This window comes from Schistocerca americana, chromosome 3, assembly GCF_021461395.2.
Source record: "Schistocerca americana isolate TAMUIC-IGC-003095 chromosome 3, iqSchAmer2.1, whole genome shotgun sequence".
In the NCBI taxonomy this organism is placed as follows: domain Eukaryota; kingdom Metazoa; phylum Arthropoda; class Insecta; order Orthoptera; family Acrididae; genus Schistocerca; species Schistocerca americana.
Genome location: NC_060121.1, coordinates 161,933,703 through 161,949,989, shown reverse-complemented (window position 1 = coordinate 161,949,989; position 16,287 = coordinate 161,933,703). Strand labels below are relative to the sequence as shown.

The window sequence follows — 16,287 nt, the reverse complement described above, 5'->3', positions numbered from 1 at the left end:
CTATGTTTAACCCTTAACTGACATGCAGCAGTCTCGTAGACCAGCAGCTTTTCCTTATCGCTTCCTTTTGCTGAAGTATTCGAGCTACTACTGCTACCTTTCAGTTGGAGTGTGGAGGCCGTGCAGTGACGAGCTTGTTTTTCTACCACTGTTAGTTTCCTCTCGTGTTGAACGTCTGCGAGATCGCGGCATAGCAGTTACGTAACTTTTCTCTGGTAATTTGCTTTCTGTGTATTTAAATCTATTTTTATTTTAGCTTCAGATATCAGGTAATAAGTAAACTTATATCCAGGTTTCTTCATTACAGAGATGACAGCAGAAAGACCATCTACGTCGAGCATTCTAACGGTAAATGACCCTAATTTTGAGGTTTTCAGGCTTGTCTTGCTGAGTGTCTAGACAATAATAATGACATGGCAGAATCGTACGAAATTGAAAGCAGCCGTACCTGAGATTCTGAACCAGAGTTAGATAACGTGCCAGAGATGGAATATACGCATGCTGATGGTAGCGATAACGGCAGGAATGATGGCTCCTACGCGTAGTTTTACGAAAAAAATAAGTGTTTAAAATGGAGGAAAGAACAACTTCCGTTAAGTGTAAGGACAAGGCGCCGTAACATAATCGTTCAAGTCCCTGGAATTTGACCACTGGCTAGAAGTTTGGGAGAAAATCCAGAAACAGAACCCGTATAGGAACTTTTGTTTTCCGGAAATATTCTGTCAGGAATAATCACATGGCCAAATGCAATAATATCAAAAATGAGAACAGATTATGAGAACCATGAGAGATTGACTTATCTTCATGACCTTGACATGATCGAACTAAAATCATTCATTGGCCTTCTTAAGTATTCAGCGATATTCAAATCAGGCAACGAGTCCCTAGACTGTCTCTTTGCAACTGACGGGACAGGACGTGATATTTTGCGATGCACCACGGCAAAAGATCTTAGGTTTGATACGCCAGAAGATAGGGAGGAAAGAAAGAAGATCCTGCTGCAGCAATGTCAAAGATTTTTAAGCCGGCCGCGGTGGTCTAGCGGTTCTAGGCGTCCAGTCCGGAACCGTGCGACTGCTACGGTCGCAGGTTCGAATCCTGCCTCGGGCATGGATGTGTGTGCTGTCCTTAGGTTAGTTAGGTTTAAGTAGTTCTAAGTTCTAGGGGACTGATGACCATAGATGTTAAGTCCCATAGTGCTCAGAGCCATTTGAACCATTTTTTTTTTTTTTTGAAAGATTTTTAATCTTTAGTGAAAACAGTCAACAGTGTATTACCTTGGGAGCTGCAGCTGTGGATGAATTGTTGGCACCGTGCAGAGGGTGTTGCTGCATCTTTAGGTACATCCTAAAGAAACAGGCAAAATATGGCATAAAAGTAATGTATCAGACTGATGTTAGAGCTCATTATCTTTATAATGCATAAATCTACTGTGGAAGAGGGAGTGACAGTTTGACTTCGTCAAATGAAGATAGGAGGCTGAAAATACCAACTCAGGCTGTGATGGGGCTCATGAAACCAATTGAAGCTCATAGAAATGTGGCGGCAGATAATTGGTTTGGATTCATAGAACTGGTTCAGTAACTTCGTCAGAAGGGGATGACACTTGTGGGGACACTAAAGAAGAATAAACCAAAAAACCCTAGTAACTGTCTTTCTGAAAGCAGAACACCGCCGTTTACGGCTTCATGGAAGAGATGTCACCGCTCTTTATGTTCCAAAGGTGGGAAAGCTGTAATCCTGGTCTCCAGTATGCATCATTCTGAGAGTTTCGATCCAGAGGAATCGTAAACCAGAAATTACGTCTTCTATAACGTAACAAAAGGCGGTATGGATAAAAAACGTGCAGCTTATACAGCAAGCCGCAGGACATGAAGATGGCCTGTATCAGTTTTTTTCCCACTGGTAGATATTGTCAACGACGTAAACGATTATCGCCTATACCAATCTTTCAATAAGACTCCAGACACAACACGCTTTGAAGTCATGAAATCGTTAGCAAAGGCGCTAACATATCCCCTTATGACTCGCCGACTGCAGAAAGGAAGTCTTACAAGGGAACTTACTGTTTCTATCAGACACATACTGCAGATACCAGATGAAGAACATCCCCAGCCTCAGGCTCTTGAGAACTATTTTGAAAAAAGAAAAACCTGTAACTTTTGCCCTCTGAAACTGAGGAAAAAGACTAAATATCCTTGTCCAACAGTGTGGACGTGCAGTACGTCATGAACGTGCACGAAAAATGTGCTTTGAAGCGAAAAAATAAGAGAATTTTTACTCAGACAGCCACAGACTTTGAAGCTGAAGTGCCCGTTTTTTCTCAATATGTATTATTTTCTCTTGATAATAACTACTTTTGGCATTATAATTGTTTGCAGTAAATATGGCTCATATTTGTTTGAAATAAACTTACGAGGTGTGACAGACCGCAGCATTTAGTTACGTCAGAAATATTAGACATGTTGGCTGAGGATTAAGCGAGCTTTGTTAACAGTATCTTTCGTCCATGTTGTGTTACAAGTTTATACACTGAAGAGCCAAAGAAAGTGGTACACCTACCTAATATCGTGTAGGGCTCCCGCGGGCAAGACTCGACTAATGTCTGAAGTAGTACTGAACGGAACTGATACCTTGTATCCTGCAAGGCTGTCCATAAATCCGTAAGAGTATGAGGGGGTGGAGAGCTCTTCTCAACAGCACGTTACAAGGCATCCCAGAAATGCTCAATAACGTTCATGTCTGGAGAGTCAAGTGGCCAGCGGAATTGTTTAAACTCAAAAGCGTGTTCCTGGAGCCACTCTGTAGCAATCCTGGACGTGTGGGTATCTCAGTGTCCTGCTGGAACTGCCCAAGTCCGTCGGAATGCACAATGAGCATGAATGGATGCAGGTAATCAGAGATGATGCTTACACATGTGTCACCTGTCAGAGACGTGTCTAGACGTATCAGGGGTCCCATATCGCTCCAACTTTACAAGCCCCAGACCATTACAGAGCCTTCACCAGCTTGAACAGTCCCCTGCTGACATGCAGTGTCCTTGGACTCAAGAGGTTGTCTCCATGCCCGTACACGTCCATCCGCTCGATACAAATTGAAACGAGACTCGTCCGATCAGGCAACATGTTTCTAGTCATCAACAGACTAATATCAGTGTTGACGGGCCCAGGCGAGGCATAAAGCTTTTGTGTCATGCAGTCATCAAGGATATACGATGATGTTTCGTTGAACGGTTAGCACGCTGACACTTGTTGATGGTCTAGCATTGATATCTGCAGCAATTTGCGGAAGGGTTGCACTTCTGTCACTTTGAACGACTCTCGTCAGTCGTCGTTTGTCCCGTTCTTGCAGGATCTTTTTCCGACCGGAGCGATGTGGGATGTTTGATGTTTTATTGGGACCCAGATATTCATTGTACACTCGTGAAATGGTCATACGGCAAAATCTCCACTTCATCGCTACTTCGGAGATGCTGTGTCCCATTGTACGTGCGCCGACTACAACACCACTTTCTATCTCACTTAAACATCGACAACCTGCCATTGTAGCAGCAGTAACCAGTGTAACAACTGTGCCAGACACTTCTTTTATATAGGCGTTGCCGACCGCAGCGGCGTATTCTGCCTGTTTATATACCTCTGTATTTGAATACGCATGCCTGTACCAGTTTCTTTGGCACTTCAGTGTATAAGCATAGTACAAGTGGTTGGGCCGTGGCCGGGTAACTGCAGTTCACAAGAGGTCTTGCAAACTCGACATAATTTTGTCGCCATCATTGACTTTGCGATCGTTTGTTTCACAACGCGCGAGACGAACATGACTTTCAAAACAACATTCACTCAAACTTTTTTTACTGATGGTTACTTTAGCCCTTAACTGGTGATGTTAGGTGTCAGACACCCAGCTAAATCTTTGAAGCCCCATTATTACCAGATTGTCGCGATTACATCATTGTTAGTTCCTATACCTTCAAGTCAGTTTGTTGCAAGTCGGCCTGAAGCGCGATACTCAACAGAGCGGTGAGTTGTTTGATTTCATACGCGATTTTTTAAAGTTACTGGGTATTTTTCACCCAACCTCACCAGTTGCTGAACTTTTTTTTGGAATATTCTCGTATTCTATTTTATAGGAAGTATGGCATCTAGCAGGTTTCTTGTGATAACTAATAACCCTGGATGCAGTTCTCATCAAAGCAGTGAGTTTATTTGATTAGTTATTACTAGAAACTCTGCTTATCGATAACCACGTTAGTTACCCTGAGATTTTCTCGTTTTCCGATTTTCAGCTGACATGCCATCAAGAAGGTGGTCTCTGAAACCTAGTGTTCCTGGATTTGGTGACTGGGCGAGATCTATACTGGATGAGTCTGAGAGTGAATGTAGTGGGGTTGAAAATGTTATAGAACAAGGTTTCGAGAGTGCTCATGAAACCGAATTAGAGCAAGAAGCACGTGAAGCTGAGAATGAGGTGCATGGTATACCTAATGCTTCAGTTCCTGGATCATCCCCAAGTTCACTGTAACCACCACGTTCCTTTGAAACAGACACATCGTCATCAGATGAAAACGAACCCCTTTCAAAAAGGCAGAATCGTCAATACGAGCGAAAGAAGTACACTCCTGGAAATGGAAAAAAGAACACATTGACACCGGTGTGTCAGACCCACCATACTTGCTCCGGACACTGCGAGAGGGCTGTACAAGCAATGATCACACGCACGGCACAGCGGACACACCAGGAACCGCGGTGTTGGCCGTCGAATGGCGCTAGCTGCGCAGCATTTGTGCACCGCCGCCGTCAGTGTCAGCCAGTTTGCCGTGGTATACGGAGCTCCATCGCAGTCTTTAACACTGGTAGCATGCCGCGACAGCGTGGACGTGAACCGTATGTGCAGTTGACGGACTTTGAGCGAGGGCGTATAGTGGGCATGCGGGAGGCCGGGTGGACGTACCGCCGAATTGCTCAACACGTGGGGCGTGAGGTCTCCACAGTATATCGATGTTGTCGCCAGTGGTCGGCGGAAGGTGCACGTGCCCGTCGACCTGGGACCGGACCGCAGCGACGCACGGATGCACGCCAAGACCGTAGGATCCTACGCAGTGCCGTAGGGGACCGCACCGCCACTTCCCAGCAAATTAGGGACACTGTTGCTCCTGGGGTATCGGCGAGGACCATTCGCAACCGTCTCCATGAAGCTGGGCTACGGTCCCGCACACCGTTAGGCCGTCTTCCGCTCACGCCCCAACATCGTGCAGCCCGCCTCCAGTGGTGTCGCGACAGGCGTGAATGGAGGGACAAATGGAGACGTGTCGTCTTCAGCGATGAGAGTCGCTTCTGCCTTGGTGCCAATGATGGTCGTATGCGTGTTTGGCGCCGTGTAGGTGAGCGCCACAATCAGGAGTGCATACGACCGAGGCACACAGGGCCAACACCCGGCATCATGGTGTGGGGAGCGATCTCCTACACTGGCCGTACACCACTGGTGATCGTCGAGGGGACACTGAATAGTGCACGGTACATCCAAACCGTCATCGAACCCATCGTTCTACCATTCCTAGACCGGCAAGGGAACTTGCTGTTCCAACAGGACAATGCACGTCCGCATGTATCCCGTGCCACCCAACGTGCTCTAGAAGGTGTAAGTCAACTACCCTGGCCAGCAAGATCTCCGGATCTGTCCCCCATTGAGCATGTTTGGGACTGGATGAAGCGTCGTCTCACGCGGTCTGCACGTCCAGCACGAACGCTGGTCCAACTGAGGCTCCAGGTGGAAATGGCATGGCAAGCCGTTCCACAGGACTACATCCAGCATTTCTACGATCGTCTCCATGGGAGAATAGCAGCCTGCATTGCTGCGAAAGGTGGATATACACTGTACTAGTGCCGACATTGTGCATGCTCTGTTGCCTGTGTCTATGTGCCTGTGGTTCTGTCAGTGTGATCATGTGATGTATCTGACCCCAGGAATGTGTCAATAAAGTTTCCCCTTCCTGGGACAATGAATTCACGGTGTTCTTATTTCAATTTCCAGGAGTGTATTATGGGAAGAACTGTTTCATATGGTCCAAAAAACCTCCAGCCTCAAATGTTCGCACAAGGAAACAATATCGTTTCACATTTACCGGGAATAATTGGCCCTGCCAAAGCCCTTGGTCAGATTTGTAGAGCCCCGACTGCTTGGACGCTATTTTTAGTGAGAGAATACTGAATGAAATAATTCTGCAAACCAATAAAAAATTGGCCCTCTTGAGGGAAAAGTTGTCTGATGATACAAGAACTGACTACAAAGACTTGGATCTGATCGAATTTAAGGCTTTTTTGGGGATTCTCACGTTCACAGCCATATTAAAATCTAATAATGAAGATCTTCAAGCCATGTTTGCAACCGACGGTACTGGTCGTGATATATTTCGTTGTACAATGTCACTGAAGAGGGTCTTGGTGTTCCTGCTCAGTATACGTTTTGATGACGCCTCAGACAGAGATGTGAGGAAAAAATGTGATGCAACAGCTCCTATAAAATGGGTTTTCCAAGAGTTTATGAAAAACTGTATGGCTAGTTACCCAACTGTAATGTACGCTTGCATTGACGAAATGTTCGTGGTCGATGCCGCTTTAAAATGTATATCCCCAGCAAACCTATAAAATATGGACTCCAAATAATGGCTTTGGCAGATGCAAAAACCCACTACTTGCTAAACGCCTACATTTACTCTGGAAAGGATAGTGATGGCAGAACTCCCACTGATGAAGAGAAGAAATTTTCCAAGCCAACTCAAGCAGTGTTCAAATTGACCAAACCCATTATCGGAAGTAACCGCAAAGCACAGCAGATAATTGGTTTCGTCCATTGCCCTCGTACAGGAACTACGTAAAAGGGGCTTGACATACGTAGGAACACTGCGAAGAAATAAACAAGGAATACCGAAAGAATTTTTACGTGCCAAGGAAAGAGAAGTAGGAGAAGCTCTATGGTTTCACAAAGGAAACAACACTACTACTCTCTTATGTACCAAAGAAAGGCAAGGCCACCCTACTTGCATCCTCAATGCACCATACCCAGTCAAATGATCCAGAAACCAGAAATCATTGCCTTTTATAACAACACAAAAGGTGGCGTCGACGCCTTAGATGAGAAATGCACAGTATACTCAACAAGTAGACGCACAAGGCGATGGCCATTAGCCATATTTTTCACCCTAATGAACATTAGCCTAGTGAATGCCTATGTTATCTACCGTGGATTCCCAGGGAATCCAGAGCTAACCAGATTGGAATACATCAAAAATCTTGCCAAGGAACTCTTAGGCCCTCATCTCAATCGTCGACTTCAAAACGACCATTTGCCCCGTGAATTGCAGCTAAACATCAGCAGAATTCTCAAGATACCAGCTCCATGTAAAGCCAGACGAGACTTGGGCAAACAAGTGAGGTGTAAGAAGTGCCCACCAGGCTCTGACAGATAAACGAAAAAGATCTGTAACAGCTTCAACGTTCCGATTTGCGTAGAGTAATGGCTTGCCAATTCTTCTGTGTGTAATAACTTGTCAAAAAATAATGTGCTTTTAAAAAGGTTCATTATTGCTTTATACAGTAATATTCAAATTCGTTTATAAATTTTTTTTCAGATATATGTATTTCGTGACATGTTGCAAACCTTGTTATGGACTTACATATATTTCAAAACTTGTCTATTCTGTTCACTGTAAATAATTTTCTGCTGCCAAAAGTTGTTCAGAGATGTCAATAAAAGTTACTTTTGCAATGTATGTAGAAACTTTTCATTTCTCCTTCACTATTGAAGTATGAGGGCCATGGAAATTATTGGGTATCTATAACCCAACCTCACCAGTTGTGTTACAGAAATATCACCTCACCAGTTACGGGTTAAACAACGAAGTTACAACGTTTATAAAAGTGTAAAGTTCTGCTTTTATGTGAACTGGGCTTTGGATAAGAGAGAAACTTATTGAAAATGTTGCACTCTTTTTCCACCATTGAATCTAGTATCGTACACCAAACGCGTAAACAAAGTTGACACTCTTCACGGAAGCTAATAGGGGCATTCACATACGTTGGCTTTCTATTTTAATTTTTTTATTGTTATTCGGGGACAGCGCGAACGCAATGCAGATTACCAGAAATAATGCGCCCAAGTTATGCGCATTTTTTGCATTTATTTATTAACATAACATCATTGCAACAATACATGTACAGAAAAATGCAATTGTGAATAGCTGGTCAATATTTCACATAATCGAAATCCTTTAAAAACAGAAATAAATACAACTGACATGTGTGACAAGTTATTTACAGAAAGCTTTTAGTAACAATTCTAAAATAAAGTCAGTATGTGTTGTGAAATGTAAATAAGTGCCTCAGGTAAGAAACTAATCGGCACAGATGCGTCCGTCGCACTCCTGCGCAGATGTGTGTTGTTCTTAAATTTCAGTCGTTATTGTGTAAACAAAACAGGCGATTTGCCAATGTCATGTGCCAGACTCGCTCTCCTATATGCAGTTTTTCGGAATCTAGTTCATTTGCATGTGACATTTCGCTAAAGAGCTGAATGATGAATTAATACATCTAGAGAAAACTCTCATTTCCAAATCGTAAGACTGTTATAGTTGCAAGGCACTAATTTCCACAGTAGTATAAGCATCAGTTACAGTTTAATTTGGCAGTAGGCATCTGAAATAAACCACGAGATTTTTGACTCATTCATTTCAACCAATATGTTTTAATGTAATATTTAATCAGTCATAATTTTTTCCGTATACTTCTGAAGGACAGTGAAATACTGTGAAAACTTTAGTCACAGCACTTCCAGATCTGTCCAGGTCACTTTACAGAGAACGAAATAATCATTTATTGCAGTTTGTTACTGCATGTGGTTGAATGCAAGGACATGTACAAGATTCATTACTTCTTGAAACATAAGGGAAGCGGGGAGGACTGTTTCCCTGCTCATCACCAAGCCTCACGAAGGCAATCTGTGCCGCCAACCGTTAAGTACGAAAGCCGCCGTGGTCTGTGCTGCCATCTCTTGCCTCGCAGTGAAAATAGCGGATGGGAAGTCACCAACCAAACAGGCCAAGTAATGGTTCTTTATTCGTGAAACAGCTTTTGGTGGTAGTTACATATGTTAATATCTCTAGATCAGAATGCATTTTCCAAGTCAGCAACAATTAACACTTAATTTTAGGCGAAATATGTCCAGAAATTCTGCTTTCGTGATGTGTTCTTGTTCAAAGGGCATACGATGAAAAGGCATAAGTACCGCAGAAGGCCTGTTCACGTTACTCTTGTTTCCCTTCAAGACGAATAAATCTTTCGCCTTTTACTAAAGATTTCCGTGGAGGGGAACACTAAATGAGTCTATAACTAATTTTTCGAAGTGCTCGGCTTACGCTGAGCCACAAATACAATTCAAAATTAGTTCACAGTGGGTGACGTGTATCTGTTTTCTTACCTGTGATTTGTCACAGTGAAGGAGTCCGGGTCCTTGTATCACTTCGCAGTGGTTCGCACTCAGCCAGTGTTATTTCCGCGACTTCTCACCGTATGATAAAGTTACACTTGTTCACACAGAAAATTGCATCCCAACAAAACTGTCGTTAGCAAGTATGTTTTACATTTTTTTTCTTCCGTTGGTTTTACTTTTGTTTTAAGGAAAAAATTGTGGAAATATTAATAGTGTAATTAATATGTAAGAAGCCATACAGTACCGTAATAGTTCGTGTTTAGAAAACGAATTCTGACGTATTGGTATGTTCACAGGTACCCGAACTAAATTTCAGTCACTCAGTAAAGCGATAATTCAAAATATCATTGTCTACAGATCTGGAGAAATTGCCAATGCGTCTTTAGACTGTCTTTGTCAGACGAGAGGTTAGTTTCTAAGTGTTTCGATGAACTTAATTTCTTAAATGGGATCGTTGTTGCAAATGTAAAACATCCTCCATTGAGTGGCTTTCATTACAGTAAATATTAGTAATACTAAGTTAGATTGCTTGTAATGAGTGACAGCAAAAATGTTTAATAATCATTGTGATTTTGCAGACGTAGTTTTATTTATTTATATATTTATTCATCCGTAAACAAATTTCTTTGTATGAATGTCGGAATTATACATACATATTTACATTATTTTGTCACGTAAGATAATGAAATACAAGCTATAAATAATAAATTCATAATATATGTATATGTATATTACACACACAATTTATCATTGAATTGCATAATGCAGAAGAACCTGCTTCAATCAAAAGAAATAGATCACAAGACTTCTCTAATCGAGTAAAAACTATTTTTAATAAATATTCTTTAAGGAATGCTTTAGATTTACAGAGTTCCTTTATGTTTTTTATTTCTTTTGTTTATCTTGACACCTTGGTAAAACCACAGTCGAACATATGTTAGACTGTGGTAAAACATAGTGGTTTGGGTTTTAGTTTTATTCATTCTGTCTAGGTACAAGCAATTACTGTTTCTGGATTGGTGATCATGTATGCACCTGTTTGTTAAATATTGCTCAATATTTTTGTGAATAAAAACTGTAGTTTGCAAGATATATTCACTTGGATTGTCAGAATACCCCATTTTTAAATAGCTCACTGCAGTGCACTCTTTTGTGACTCTTGCTCATTATTCTGATAGCTCATTTTTGCTATCTGAACACATATTTCACATTTTGGGCATTTGCACCACAGAATGTTATGCCGTAACTTATTATAGAATGTATGTGTCCAAAGTATGTCATTCTCTGGCATGAACTATTGCACACGGTGTCTAATATTCGTAAGGCATAACATGCTGTGCTAATTTTTTTCCCAAGCATCCTAATATGTTCATCCCATTTTAGTTGTATGATCAACATATATACCCAAAAATTTTGTGCTGACTACACGCTCTATGGTTTCATTTTGTCATATTCGGTTTTTTCTTTATATAGAAGTTTATGTTATTAGTTGTTTTCACATTAAGGGCTACTTTGTTGTTATGTGACCAGTTGTGAACTGCCATAAGTGCCTTTTCAGCTTTTACATTTAACATTTCTGGTGTCCTGTCTGTAATTATTATATTGCTGTCATCAGCAAATAACACTGTTTCATCTTGCATTACCCACTGTGGGAAGTCATTAATATAAATGAGAAATAGTACTGGGCCTAGCACACTCCCTTGAGGTACTCCAATGTTCAAATATTCTTCATCTGAAAGATGTTTCACCAAAAAATTTGAGCTACTTGAAATTTGAGATATCTCCACCCTCTTCCTAGTGCGTAAAATTTACTTAGTAGTATTTCGTGGTCAACTGTATCAAATGCGTTACTGAGATCTAGAAAAATCTCTGTTATTTGTTCTCCTTTATCTAGGGCTTCTAGAACTACTCTTGTAAATTTTTCTATAGCTGTTTCTGTTCCCTTTCCAGTCCTGAAACCAAACTATTCTTTGCATAGAAGTTGGTATTTGTTTAAGTAGTCCATAAGTCTGTTTTTCATAATAGTTTCCATTATTTTTGAAAAAGAAGATGGCAATGTAACCGGTCTGTAATTCTCTACATTTTCTGTACAACCTTTTTTGTGTATGCGAAGAATTTTTGCGTGCTTTAGATAATTATGGAAGCAACCTGATGAGAATGACTCATTTATAATGTCTGCTAAGGGTTTTTTTTATGCTGCTAATGCAGTCTTTTAGTATATACATTGGAACTTCATCTAAACCTGTGGATGATTTACTCTTGAATTTGTGTACAATGCTACTGATTTCCTCTCCATTTGTGGCTAGCAGTAGCATTGTGTGAGATACATAGTTCTTTGCCATTGTGTGTTGTGTTTTAGGAAGCTTTTCTTGCAGTTTTGTTGCTATATTACTAAAGTAGTTGTTTATAAAGTTTGCCAGGCCCTTAGGATTATCTATTAAACTACCTTTATTTCTAATTTTTATGTTCATCTGCTTTGATTTTGAGTTACCAGTTTCTTGTTTTACTATATTGCATATGGCTCTGCTTTTATTGTTTGAGTTCTGTATGGTCTCTTCATTTTGGATTCTCTTTGCTTCCTGCAACAGTTTTGTACCTGAGAAAAAACTATAAGAAGGCTGGGTCACTCTTGTAATTTTTGATAGATCTCCGATATTTGAGTGTTTCAGAGGATTTTCTGATACCTTTTGTTACCCAAGTCTTCCTGCTAGATCCCCCAACAGAATGTACTACTTTAGGAAACATTTCCTCAAATTTTAACTTGAATATATTCATGAATTTGTTGAATTTTTCATTAAATGTGTTCCTGAATATACTTCTGACCATGTCTGGCCAGTCATCTGTGTTGCAAATTCACACCTTTTTGATTTAGAAAAAACACTTCTGTAGCTAAGCACTTTTGCTTGTAACTTTGTAGATATTTTAAGTTTTGCTCTTTGACCAAAGTTCCGACTCTGATTACTGGTTGTTATACGTATTTAACCACATCAAGTCTCTTGAGAGAGAATTGTGAAGATTCAAGAAGTCTCTTAGAGGATTTGCAGTTTAAAAGTGCTATAATTATGAAATAAGTGTGCAGTATGAGTGATTGAACTGTGTTTAATTGATGTTGTTGTGCTATTTTAAAGGAATGATAAATGTTAAATTCAGTGAGTGAATAATCAAAATCTCATTTTCCACATGTTAAGCGGTCCTATACCCGTAAATTTTCCGCCATTTAATTATTGGACTTGTTGGAGAATAATGGTGCGACATTGACCTGTAACAGAGTTCGAGGTCCAGAATATGCATTTTGAGTCTGTTGATATGAAAGTGGGAACTACAGATCTTCCAGTTTAATCAGGAATTGTTTAAGTACAGTACTTGAAGGTAACCTAGGAAAAGCTTACTTATGTAGGTGGTTGTAGTGTCTGCAAAAAGTTCTTGTGTGTGCAGTTGCCATGTGTAACACCAGGTGTACATTTTTTCTCCAAGGGTCTTGAATTGTGTTGGAACAAAAGTGAGGCATTCATTGTTGTTGTTGTTGTGGTTTTCAGTCCTGAGACTGGTTTGATGCAGCTCTCCATGCTACTCTATCCTGTGCAAGCTTCTTCATCTCCCAGTACCTACTGCAACCCACATCCTTCTGAATCTGCTTAGTGTATGAGGCATTCATATGACTCAATAATATTGTTTTCATTTCATTACACTTATACAGATGTCTGAGTTCTGCTGTGTTAACATTGCCAAGTCCTGTAGGCATGTGGAGTATTAACCACAACGGTCATATTGAAACCAGAATCAAATGCACTTTTTAGGTTACTTGTCTCTAAATGATATTTTCTGGAGAAAAAGGCAATATTGCGTCTTATTGATGTAATACATTCAGGAACACAGCTGTGTTTGACCAACCATAATCGGTACTGAATGTGCATGTCGTCATATAATATGCAGACACAGTACATCAATCTCGTGAGGCACAAGGTTCTTATAAAGAAGTGCGAATGTCGGTCAACAGATGGCACTAGGCAAAGAACGTTAACTGCGCTTTTTAGTTGCTACTTGCAACTTCTAGTTACGATTTGTCACAGAAATAACAGTTGGACTCGAGTGCTGAGCCGGGGCAGTAGGAACCACAGAAAATTAAATTATTCCATTGTAACCAAGAGCGTTTATATGCTTCCTATCTCTTTTTTATTATCTAGTAAGGTCTGGAAAAAGGAATAACTCGTTCTTATATAATAGTTCACAAAAATTTATTTTTAAGCTAGGAAAGAAATATTTAGGTACATACCAAATAACATGCAAAAACAATAAAACTACTTTGTAAGTGCACTAAAATATTTGTTCAAAATAATGTAACACTTTTACTCTAGGGATATACTACAGCCCCCTACATATCACTGACTTAGGAATCGTAAGGGTAAGATTAGAATATATAGTATAGTAGGGTTGTGGTCGTCGTCGTCTTTAATGAGGTACCAGTTTTCTTTACCTTTGTTTATTTAGTATCTTGGGCTTTTCAATTTGTTGAATGGTAAAATGTTATAGGCTTTTGCGCCATATGTAACACCCCATGTGAAAATTATTGTTACTTCTAGTATTCTGGTTGTGAATTGTACAGTTCTTTTTAAATTCATCCTCATTATTAATTAAAAAAACATTAAAACACATAACAAGATAGTTATAGATACAAAAGGTTATATTGTATACCAACTTGGTGTTTCTCCTGTATGGTATTCATTTGAGTATTCCTCTCAGTTCTTTTTGTTTTTATTTTACTCTTATTATCTCCACTTCTAGGAGTGGAGCAGGCTTTTTAAGATCCGGCCCATTTACGAGTCAGGGTTCTATTTAGTCAATTATGTGACAAGCTATTAGCAGAGAGCCTTTAAATTGGTGTCAACACAGCGTGCAAAAATGGCAGGGGAGTATGTGTCAGGTCATTTCTTCTTTTGGTACCCAGTAAGTCATTGTGACTAGTTTGGAATTGAATAAAATGAGTGTTTGTAATATTAAGCATTAAACTACTTGCTATGAATCATTTGTTAGCCTCTTTCATTATTCTCTTGATTTTTTGTGATATGGATTTATTTGGGATCTTCATCGTGAAATTAGTGTCTTCTGCGAACATCGCAGCTGTAGAAGAATGCTGTAATATCACAATTAAATCATTTACATGGTTAATATGAGTACTGGGCCAAGTATAGGAACCTAGGCACACCTTGTTTAATGTCTCTTTGTTCCAAATTTAGTCATATTCATGTTTCTGTCATTTGTTAATGTGATATTCTGTTTTCTGTTGTTAAGCCATAATGTCATCCATGCAAGGAGAATGCCTCTGATATCATAGCATTTAAGTTTCTTTAGTAGAACTTGTATTTACATAGTCAAAGGCCTTGGAACATAATGGAAAGTGCCATCATGAAAATTTATCTCGTTTAATTCTACTAGATCCGGGGTTATGTTGCGTACTCAATAGAGAAGCCTTCATGAAAGCCAAAGTGATCTTACGTTTAAAAAACGTTTTTCAAAAGGAGATGGATCTATAATTAGAGGTAAGTTGCTTATTAATGGGGTGGTAGTCTGTCTGCAAACTGAAGAGCAACCCATGTACCACAAGAAGTCCAGCCCTTCTGCAGCGAGCCTTTGAACTTGTGTCAACACAGTGTGTAGAAATGCCAGGAGAAGCATATGATACACGAAATTAGTAAATAATGCAAGGAACGTGTACAGAGTTGATATAATCACTGCATGGTACACTGTGCTGCTAGATGGAAAATTGAGTCTTAGTCATCCTGTATGACAGTTAGAGCATGCTTTTGGGAACGACCACTTCCCCCACTGCAAGCTGTGCTCACTCTTCAGTTTACAGACACTGTACTAGCAGATACCGGGGTCTTTCAGGAAATATTCACCTTGACTTATCAACTGGTTAAGTAGGTAATACAGGCAAGTGCTACCAATTCAGCAAAAGATTTTAACACTTTGGGTGAAGTACCTTCATAACATTGTTTTACAGTGACCTAGTGATTTTTGTGATATGTCTAGCAGATGATTCAGCAAATGTTGTCTTGTGGGGGAGTATGCAGTTCCTGTTTAAGGAGGTCTAACGGATCTGCTGTGCTGTTACACATTGGATTTAGCAGCTAAAGATTTCTGTTTAATCAACTGTCTCACTGTTAGTGACATCAGAGAGTTGAATATTATTTGCCTTATGAATTTTACTAATTTTACATTTATGTTCTTTGTTAAACTGGTTTGATGGGGATGCTTTATCACTCCCTGTTAACCATAATGGTCAGATAAACAATTTATTATGGGGCGTGTTTCGTAAACATTAGGTTTAAAAATAAATTATCAGTTGCTGTTGTGCTGTATCCTTCTATTATTGTTGGGAATGTCCACAGTATGTAAATTGATGCACACAATTATAACTATACTGAATGAAGTCTTCATTGAAATCTTCACATACAGTCACTTCCTTGTTTTTTATATTAAGTATTATTAATAGCTATGTATCCATGTCTGTTACTGAAGTACAGCACTCGATCAACAGCTCCATGTTGTATTCACTTTATTTTGTGACCTGGTGGGACTCTGTTGAACTTCTTGTACATCCAATGGAAAATACTTCACGGAGAACTGAGATGAAGAAAATATATTTGAAAAAATCACATGTATACAATGTGGAAAAAAGACACTATATTTTTGAGCTTGTCAAGTTTAATTATACTACAGTAATTTGAGTTCCTGCTTAAATTTACGTTTGAGGTACAGAGTGAATGAGGAGTCGCATTGTAAAAATAAAGTTGCCTGATTAAT

General features: G+C 39.9%; 1 long non-coding RNA gene and 1 other non-coding gene across 4 annotated transcripts in view; both read left to right on the top strand.

The window, feature by feature from the left end:
• Window positions 1-9,126: 9,126 nt before the first annotated feature.
• The window catches only part of LOC124607329, a 38,922-nt gene continuing 31,761 nt past the window's right edge, over window positions 9,127-16,287 (top strand). For all 3 annotated transcript variants that reach the window (XR_006978808.1, XR_006978807.1, XR_006978806.1), the window contains exons 1-2: window positions 9,127-9,623; window positions 9,780-9,890. This is a non-coding gene — a long non-coding RNA (uncharacterized LOC124607329). The remainder of the gene's footprint in view (window positions 9,624-9,779; window positions 9,891-16,287) is intronic.
• LOC124608560 lies at window positions 9,299-9,417 on the top strand. The gene has a single exon (XR_006979182.1). It is a non-coding gene; the product is annotated as a U5 spliceosomal RNA (small nuclear RNA).